Source organism: Phyllobates terribilis, unplaced genomic scaffold (assembly GCF_046119375.1).
Source record: "Phyllobates terribilis strain yellow unplaced genomic scaffold, ASM4611937v1 Scaffold_35__1_contigs__length_13245226, whole genome shotgun sequence".
NCBI classification, from domain to species: domain Eukaryota; kingdom Metazoa; phylum Chordata; class Amphibia; order Anura; family Dendrobatidae; genus Phyllobates; species Phyllobates terribilis.
In genome coordinates, this window is record NW_027362795.1 from 11947550 (window position 1) to 11957733 (window position 10184).

The 10184-nt window shown below is 46.8% G+C and overlaps 1 pseudogene; it reads left to right on the top strand.

Moving 5' to 3' along the window:
- LOC141182657 (uncharacterized) overlaps positions 1-10184 on the top strand; it is a 1085038-nt pseudogene that overhangs the window by 536690 nt on the left and 538164 nt on the right.

A 10184-nucleotide genomic window follows, 5' to 3' on the forward strand; every position in this document is an offset into this window, starting at 1 on the left:
AAATAATAGCGTCCCATAGAAAGTAGTAAAGACCCCACTGTGCTACCTAGCAAGTAATAATGCCAGATATGCTCTTATGAAAGTTTCAATATCTGAAGTGTTCCCTCCAAGCAACAAATACCGTTGAGAATCCCCTTTAAGTAATAATGCCCCCTTAAAGCCACAATCAAACTACACCCAACTACAAAGTTCTTCTTCAAGTCTATGGACGATGATTTCTGGGAGGTGAAAGAAGAAATTTCTGATGATGCACCCATTTAAAAGAAATAATGTCCTGAGTGCCCCCATAGCACCCTGTATATGGTATGATAGTCCCACAGCTCACTACACACTGTATGATGGTCCCCACAGCTCCCTATACACTGCATGATGGTCCCCACAGCTCCCTAGACACTGTATGATGGTCCCCACAGCTCCCTACGCACTGTATGATGATCCCCATAGCTCCCTATACCCTGTATGATGGTCCCCACAGCTCCGTATGCACTGCATAATGGTCCCCACAGCTCCCTATGCCCTGAATGATGGTACCCACAGCTCCATATGCACTGTATCATGGTCCCCACATCTCCCTACGCTCTGTGTGATGGTCCCCACAGCTCCCTATGGACTGTATGATGGTCCCCACAGCTCCCTATGCACTGTATGATGGTACCCACAGCTCCATATACACTGGTAACATGGTCCCCACAGCTCCCTACGCTCTGTATGATGGTCCCCACAGCTCCCTATACACTGTATGATGGTCCCCACAGCTCCCTACACACTGTATGATGGTCCCCACAGCTCCTTAGATACTGTGCGATGGTCCCCACAGCTCCCTAGACACTATATGATGGTCCCCACAGCTTCATACACACTGTATGATTGTCCCCACAGCTCCTTAGATACTGGATGAGGGTCCCCACAGCTCCCTAGACACTGTATGATGATCCCCACAGCTCCCCCATGCACTGTATGATGGTCCCCACAGCTCACTATGCATTGCATAATGGTCCCCACAGCTCTCTATGCTCTGTATGATGGTCCCCACAGCTCCCTAGACACTATATGATGGTCCCCACAGCTTCATACACACTGTATGATTGTCCCCACAGCTCCTTAGATACTGGATGAGGGTCCCCACAGCTCCCTAGACACTGTATGATGATCCCCACAGCTCCCCCATGCACTGTATGATGGTCCCCACAGCTCACTATGCATTGCATAATGGTCCCCACAGCTCTCTATGCTCTGTATGATGGTCCCCATAGCTCCCTATGCCATGTATGATGGAACCCACAGCTCCCTATGCACTGTATGATGGTCCCCACAGCTATCTACGCTCTGTATGATGGAACCCACAGCTCTCTACGCTCCGAATGATGGAACCCACAGCTCACTATACACTGCATAATGGTCCCCACAGCTCCCTATGCCCTGTATGATGGTCCCCACATCTCCCTATGCACTGTATGATGGTCCCCACAGCTCTCTACGCTCTGTATGATAGTCCCCACGGCTCCTTATACACTGAATGATGGTCCCCTCAGCTCCTTATACACGGTATGATGGTCCCCACAGCTCCTTATGTACTGTATGATAGTCCCCACAACTCCCTATGCACTGTATGATGGTCCCCACAACTCCCTATGCACTGCATAATGGTCCCTACAGCTCCCTACGCACTGCATAATGGTCCCCACAGCTCCCTACGCACTGCATAATGGTCCCCACAGCTCCCTATGCATTGTCTGATGGTCCCCACATATCCCTATGCACTGTATGATGGTCCCCACAACTACCTATGCACGGCATAATGGTCCCCACAGCTCCCTATGCACTGCATAATGGTCCCCACAGCTCCCTATGCACTGTATAATGGTCTCCACAGCTCCCTATGCATTGTCTGATGGTCCCCACAGCTCCTTATGCACTGTATGATGGTCTCTACAACTCCTTATAACTGGCATGATGGTGCCTACAACTCCCTATATCCTGTATAATGGCCCTCACAGCCCCATATATACAGTACTGTATGATGGCCCCGCATCCCAATATATACTGTATGATGGCCCCTACAGCTCCCTTTATACTGTATGATGGCCCCACAGCCCCTTATAAACTGTATTCTGGCACCCACTCCCCATTTTATATAATATGATGGCCCCACTGCCCCTTATATATAGCATGATGACTCCCATAGCCCCTTATAGTATGATGGCACCCACACCCCTTATATATACAGGTGCATCTCACTAAATTAGAATATCAGCAAAAAGTTTATTTATTTTAGTTCTTCAATGCAGAAAATGAAACTCATATATTATATAAAGTCATTACAATCAAAGTGATCTATTTCAAGTGTTTATTTCTGTTAATGTTGATGATTATGGCAGGGGTGCACATAGAAATCATGAGGCCCCATAGCAGAAGCTCTAATTGGACCCCCCCCACCAAAAAAATAAAGAAATATTTGTCTGTGTCACAGAAGAGCCGATCTCACAACTTTCCAGCCTTTACTTCGTTTTTCTAATTTTCCTCCTACTGAAGTCCTAGATCCCTCTTTCATTGCCCCCATGAAGTATGATGCCAATAAAAGTGCCCCCCAAACACAGTATGATACCCCCATGGTGCATTCCTCCACATTAGCCTCTACATGAACAGTATAATGACCTTATTGTACCCCACTTCAACTCCCAAGGCAAAGTATGGTGACCCTAACACAGTATGATCCCCCAACTGTGACTCCCACACAGCCCTCCATACAGTATAATGGGCCTACATACAGTATAATGGCCCACACTAGCCCTCCAAACAGTATAATGGCCCCACACAGCCCTCCATACAGTATAATGGCCCCACACAGCCCTCCATACAGTATAATGGGCCTACATACAGTATAATGGCCCACACTAGCCCTCCAAACAGTATAATGGGCCTACATACAGTATAATGGCCCACACTAGCCCTGCAAACAGTATAATGGCCCCACACAGCCCTCCAAACAGTATGATGGGCCTACATACACTATAATGGCCAACACTAGCCCTCCAAACAGTATGATGGACCCCACACAAACCTTCACACCGTATAATTGCTTTCATACAGTATAATGGCCCCCCACATAGCCCTCAAAATATCATAATGGCCCCACATAGACTTCCATATAGTATAATATGCCACCCATAATCCTCCATATAGTATAATGCACCCTCCAAAATCCTCCATATAGTATAATGCACACCCCATAATCCTCCATATAGTATAATGCATCCCCCATAATCCTCCATATAGTATAATGAACTTCCCATGGTCCTCGATAGAATATAATGCACTCACCATAGTCCTCCATACAGTATATTTCACACCCCAAAGGGCAAAATGCAGCCCCCATATAGTATAATGCACCACACAGTCCTGCAGTATTATGGGCACCACGTACTCACTGATTTTAAAATACCGTATGTTTTAAATTAGACGACCCGAGTATAAGCCGAGGCCCTTAATTTTACCACAAAAAAACTGGGAAAAAGTATTGAGTTGAGTATAAGCCTAGGGTGGGAAATGCAGCAGCTACTGGAAAATTTCACCATCCTGGTATGTATGGCACCCCTCATCACCAATCCTGGTATGTATGGCACCCCTCATCCCCCAATCCTGGTACATATGGCACCCCTCATCCCCCAATCCTGGTATGCGTGGCCCCCTCATCCCCCAATCCTGGTATGCATGGCCCCCCCTCATCCCCCAATCCTCGTATGCATAGCACCCCTCATCCCCCAATCCTGGTATGTGTGGCCTCCTCATCCCCCAATCCTGGTATGTATGGCACCCCTGATACCCCAATCCTGGTACATATGGCACCCCTCATCCCCCAATCCTGGTATGCGTGGCCCCCTCATCCCCCAATCCTGGTATGTGTGGCCTCCTCATCACCCAATCTTGGTATGTGTGGCCTCCTCATCCCCCAATCCCGGTATGTGTGGCCTCCTCATCCCCCAATCCTGGAATGTGTGGCCTCCTCATCCCCCAATCCTGGTATGTGTGGCCTTCTCATCCCCCAATCCCCTGGTGTGTGTGGACCCCTCAACCCCCAATCCTGGTATGCATGGCCCCCTCATCCTCCAATCCTGGTATGTGGGGCCTCCTCACCCCCCAATCCTGGTATGTGTGGCCCCATCACTGCACACTGTCTGTCATCACTGTATTCCTGTGACAGCCAGCCTGTTGCTAGTGTTCATAGGAGACCGTGATTTCTGCTATATATAGCAATGCTGTATATAGCACAAGCAATCAGATGACTGCAGGTTCAAGTCCCCTAAAGAGACGAACAAATACAGTGAAAAGTAAAAAAAAATTGAAAAAAGTATAAAAGTTCAAATCATCCCAGTTTTCCCCCATTTAAAATTAAGAAATATAAAACATTTAAACAATACACATATTTGGTATCGCTGCGTTTGTAAAAGTCAGATCCATCAAAATATAAAATAAATTAATCCATTTAGTAAACGGCGTAACTAGAACATTACATAAAATGCCAGAATTACAGAATTTTTTAAAAAAAATATATAATAACAGGCAATCAAAACATTGTATATACCCCAAAATGATATCAATATAACCATCAGTTTGTGGTGCAAAAAACTAGCCCTCACGCAGCCCCATTCCCGAAACATGAAAACGCCGCGGCTTTCAGATCTCGGAAAGTGGCGACACAAGCAAATTATTTTTATTATTTTTACAAATTTCAGAATTTTTTTTCATCACTTAAATATAAATCCTATAAATCGTCACTTAAGTAGAAGAGATGAAGCTTTACTACCTCCTGCTCCAGTTCCAGCACTTCACCGCTGCCGCTGATCTTTAGTCACTGGCATCTAGGGTGACATCATGACTGCAGCTCTGCAGCCAATCACTTGGCTCAGTGGGCCATGCTGACAGAGCTTCTAAGCTCAGTGATTGGCTGCAGCAATGATGTGTGCTGAAGTTGAGCCATCACCCCTGCAGCCTGTCACAATAGAGCACAGGAAGCGCTGAAGATCCAGAGCTGGAGCAGCAGGAGAAAGTAAAGCTCTGTGTGTTTTCTCTACCACTGGGACCCTCCTATATATTACATAAAAACATTCCTGAAAACCCCTTTAATCTGACTTTATAGAAAAAGTCTATATCCGGCTACTGTCCCCCCCTCATGAATCACAAAATATGCCAAGTGTGAACAACTCCTGTCCCCAAATGAGGACTTGCAGGCGATCAGTTGATAGTCGGGGGTCTGGCAGTGACCACCCTCAGCAATCAGCTGTGTTTTGCTGGACGTAGTGGCCTCTCCAGGACACATGTGGTATTACATGGTGCTCTTTCAGAATAATATGTAATATGTAATACATGATATCTTGAAGTCTTCCAGAAGAAGATATTGGCAGACAGGTAATGACTTATTACCTACCAGCCATTGTCTCCTTTATCACTCGCTAGTTCTTATACACATTTGGATGATGTCACATCTTCGTTGGAAGCCGTATTAGGAACCTCCATCGCAGATTTTATCATACAGGACGAGTTCTCAGCCAACAGCTATTTGGCCATTGTTCACATGACGCAAGCCTATGTTATATACAGCAATATGCAGCAGGATACACAGGGAAATGCAGGGAAATATCCAATCGCCAGAAATGGGGTCAGGAGTGGTATGTGTGGCCTTCTCATCCCCCAATCCTGGTATGTGTGGCCCCCTCATCCCCCAATCCTGGTATGCATGGCCCCCTCATCCCCCAATCCTGGTATGTATGGCCTCCTCACCCCCCCAATCCTGGTATGTGTGGCCCCATCACTGCACACACAAAAAATAAACACTTATACTCACCTTCCTTCCTCACCTCTGCTCCAGAGCTGCTGTGTTTTGTCTGCCAGCAGCTCATGTTGGTATCTGAGCAGCGTGCGCTCTCAGTTGCTGAGGTGAGCTGCTCCTGCTGCCGGCATATTCACTCCTCTCCACGCCGGGACTATGAGCGTTGACAAGCGTGAATATGCATTCTCTTTAGTAGCGGGCACTGTAAGCAGGAGCCACGGCTCAGCGCTCCTCCGTGCCCGCTACTAAAGAGAATGAATATTCCCTCTTCTCCACACCCATGGAAGTGGAGAAGAGGGAATATTCATGTCCCTTTAGCAGCGGGCACACGTGGTAGCTACAGCAGCCGCTACTGCGTGTGCCCGCTCCTCCGCTGCCGCAACCTCCCACCCCCCCAATACTCACCTATCCTCCTTGCTCCCCCGAGGCTCACGGGCACCATAGCAGTGGTGTGGCCTGCCACCATTGGCGGTACGCCACTCATTATGGCTTACAGCCAATGAAATCACAAAAGTCATTATCTCAGTAAATTAAAATACTTCATAACATCAGCTTGAAAAATGTTTTTAAAATCCGAAATGTTGTCCTACTGAAATGTATGTTCAGTAAATGCACTCAATACTTGGTCAGGGCTCCTTTTGTATCAATACTGCATCAATGCGGTGTGGTATGGAGGCGATCAGCCTGTGGCACTGCTGAGGTATTATGGAAGCCCAGGTTGCTTTGATAGCAGCCTTCAGCTCGTCTGCTTTGTTGGGTTTGGTGTCTCTCATCTTCCTCTTGACAATACCCCATAGATTCTCTATAATAGACTCTCTATGGGGTTAAGGTCATGTGAGTTTGCTGACCAATTAAGCACAGTGATACTGTTGTGTGTAAACCAGGTATTGGTTTACTTTTGGCCGTGTGGACAGGTGCCAAGTCCTGCTGGAGAATGAAATTTCCATCTCCAAAAAGCTTGTCGGCAGAGGGAAGCATGAAGTGCTGTAAAATGTCCTGGTAGACGGCTGCGCTGACTTTGGTCTTGATAAAACACAGTGGACCTCCACCAGGAGATGACATGGCTCCCCAAACCATCACTGATTGTGGAAACTTCACACTAAACCTCAAGCAGCTTGGATTGTGGCCTCTTCACTCTTCCTCCAGACTCTGGGACCTTGATTTCCAAAGGAAAATTGGAACTCTGGGACCTTGTGGAGTGTGTCAATGACTGCGTTCTTGGCATTTGTCAAGTCAGCAGTCTTCCCCATGATTGTGGAGCCTACTGAAACAGACTATGGGACATTTTTAAACACTTAGGAAGCCGTTGCAGGTGCTTTTTGTTAATTATTCTAATTTACTGAGATATTGACTTTAGTGTTTTCATTGGCTGTAAGCCATAATCGTCAACATTAACAGAAATAAACACTAGAAATAGATCTCTCTGTCTGTAATGACTCTATATAATATAGGAGTTTCACTTTTTGTATTGAAGAACTCAAATAAATTAACTTTTTGATGATATTCTAATTTAGTGAGATGCACCTGCATATGATGACTGTTGCCCCCAGTGGAATATATGCGGTGTCTATTTTGGGATATTTTAGTACACCCATGATGATACTATAGACAGCCATTATACCTGGAATGGCCCCTTCCTTGCGTGCCTTGCTTTTTTTCGCTTACATGTCTAACAATCACATATGTGTTGTGTCCCTTCCCCCATCATCCTATTCTTCTATTGCTGAATAAATATGATAGATTTTATACTCCCTGGACTCCTTTGATGGTCTTTTACCCTGCGGGGTTTTCTTTCATATATGGACTCGCTGTGTGGTGGTGATGGTAGAGGACATTGTGTAGGAGGATCATTTTGGCCTTGTATAGTAGAAATTTTGGGAATATTGGTCTTTGTATAGTGTATTTTAGATTAGTAACAGTCGTATACTGTAATTATAGATGTATAAATCCTCTTTTAAGTGGCGGGTAGGTTATATGGGGAAACATGTACTTTGGGGCTGGGGTCCCTGATCTCTTAGGACCCCAGCAACGCTCCTGCACTGGGGAAAAGCAGGGTCTGGAGGCCACTTTAATATCATCATTTTACGGATATGACGCCAAAGAAACTAATGAAGTGCTTTGCAAAGTGCCAGAATTTTCACAATTCTGAAAATAAGTTGTAAGTTTAGTTCCACTATAAGTGATGTTAATTCTGTTATGAGAGCTAACCTTCTGAGACAGTTTATCAATGCGCTGTGTGAATTGTCACATTAAGCTTTGCTACATCTATACATAGTGAAGTTCAGGATGAAAATGCTGCAGGTCCCATCTCTTCTACAGAACAATCCCATGGAAATAAAGCTGATCATTTTATCAGACGGGATCATTAGAACTTACCTGGTTGGATCCTTTGTTTCTGGTGGTTTCTTTCCCAGGTCGTCATTAAGGCCCTTTACAATAAGCTCCAAAAACTCATCGGACTTTCTGAATCTTTCAAGCGTTTTCTCCATCACAGAAAGGACAGAAAGGAGGCGCTTATCCTGGCAGAGGAGAATCACAGATATATTGTTCTACATCTTCCAGATGTTTGGATTTATTTACAGACTAATGATTAATCTCGCATGAAGAATGATAATATTATAACAGATCACAATTTTGGGGTAAAATTATTCAATTTAAAAAAAAATATATATATAGCAATTATAGTATTCTGACAAGACCAATTTTTTGTTTTTTTTTCCTCCCCTTTTCCCAAAAAATATAACTTTGTTTTTTCATTAACAGACGGAGGGCTTGTGTTTTGTGGGACTAGTTGTTGTCTGGAATGAGAACATTCAATTTACCACATAAAGTATTGAAAAATGGGGAAAAAATCAAAGTAAGGTTATTATTTTTGGTTTTTTGGTTTTTTTTATGAACATTTAAAAAAAATGTGGTTTGTGAGACCATTTTCATCTTGTGAAGACCTAATTTTATAAAGTGATCCCATTGATGGAGTTGTCGGCTTTTTCTTGTGGAGAGATCAGTAGTTACAAGTTTCTGATTGCATTTTTGGGAGGGAAGTAGAGTGACCCAAAAACCACAACCACAACCATGGCACTTTACTGTCCTTTACAGCATTGACCCGACGTGTAATAGATTTATATATAATGAAAGATTGTACTTATGTCAATGCAGCAGAAACAAATATTGTTTTACGCTTTTTCTTTTTTATAGTTGGCCAGAAAACTGCAGAACCTTAAGCAGAAAATGACATGAATGAGAACATCTGCCCGGCTTGTACCGGATCCGGGGGTGTTACGTACAAGGCGAAGCTCCCAGAATAAGGATTTGCTTCATTTTGGTGCAGAGTTTCTAGTAGTTTCTGGTTACTACTGTTACAGGCAGATGCCGTCTGCATAATACAGCCAGCACCGCCTCAACCCCTCCATGCATGTGGACCCCGGCACAAACACTCCGGTACATCCTTTTATGTAAGACATTAATAATTCTACAATTATCACACACAACTTATATACAGAAACCTCCCAACCATCCCAGATCCAATGGGACTGTCCGGCTGTCGCTGGAGGTCGGGGCTATGTCCTGACGAGCTGTGTTCTGACAAGACAGTCTGTGTAGTACAAGAACGTCTCATGCCGTGCTGCTGTGATCGCTCCTGGAGAGGGGCAGCATCCGCTCCGTACGCCTCGTACACGCGCGGCTCTGCTCCATACACCTCGTACACGCGCGGCTCCGCAAGCCTCGTACACACCCGGCTCCGCTCTGTACGCCTCGTACACACGCGGCTCCGCTCCGTACACCTCGTACACACGCGGCTCTACTCCGCACGCCCGGCTCCGCTCCGTACACCTCGTACACGCGCGGCTCTGCTCCGTACACCTCGTACACGCCCGGCTCCGCAAGCCTCGTACACACCCGGCTCCGCTCCGTACGCCTCGTACACACGCGGCTCCGCTCCGTACACCTCGTACACACGCGGCTCTGCTCCGCACGCCCGGCTCCGCTCCGTACACCTCGTACACGCGCGGCTCTGCTCCGTACGCCTCGTACACGCGCGGCTCTGCTCCGCACGCCTCGTACACGCGCGGCTCTGCTCCGCACGCCTCGTACACGCGCGGCTCTGCTCCGCACGCCTCGTACACGCGCGGCTCTGCTCCGCACGCCTCGTACACGCGCGGCTCTGCTCCGCACGCCTCGTACACGCGCGGCTCTGCTCCGCACGCCTCGTACACGCGCGGCTCTGCTCCGCACGCCTCGTACACGCGCGGCTCCGCTCCGCACGCCTCGTACACGCGCGGCTCCGCTCCGCACGCCTCGTACACGCGCGGCTCCGCTCCGCACGCCTCGTACACGCGCGGCTCCGCTCCGTACGCCT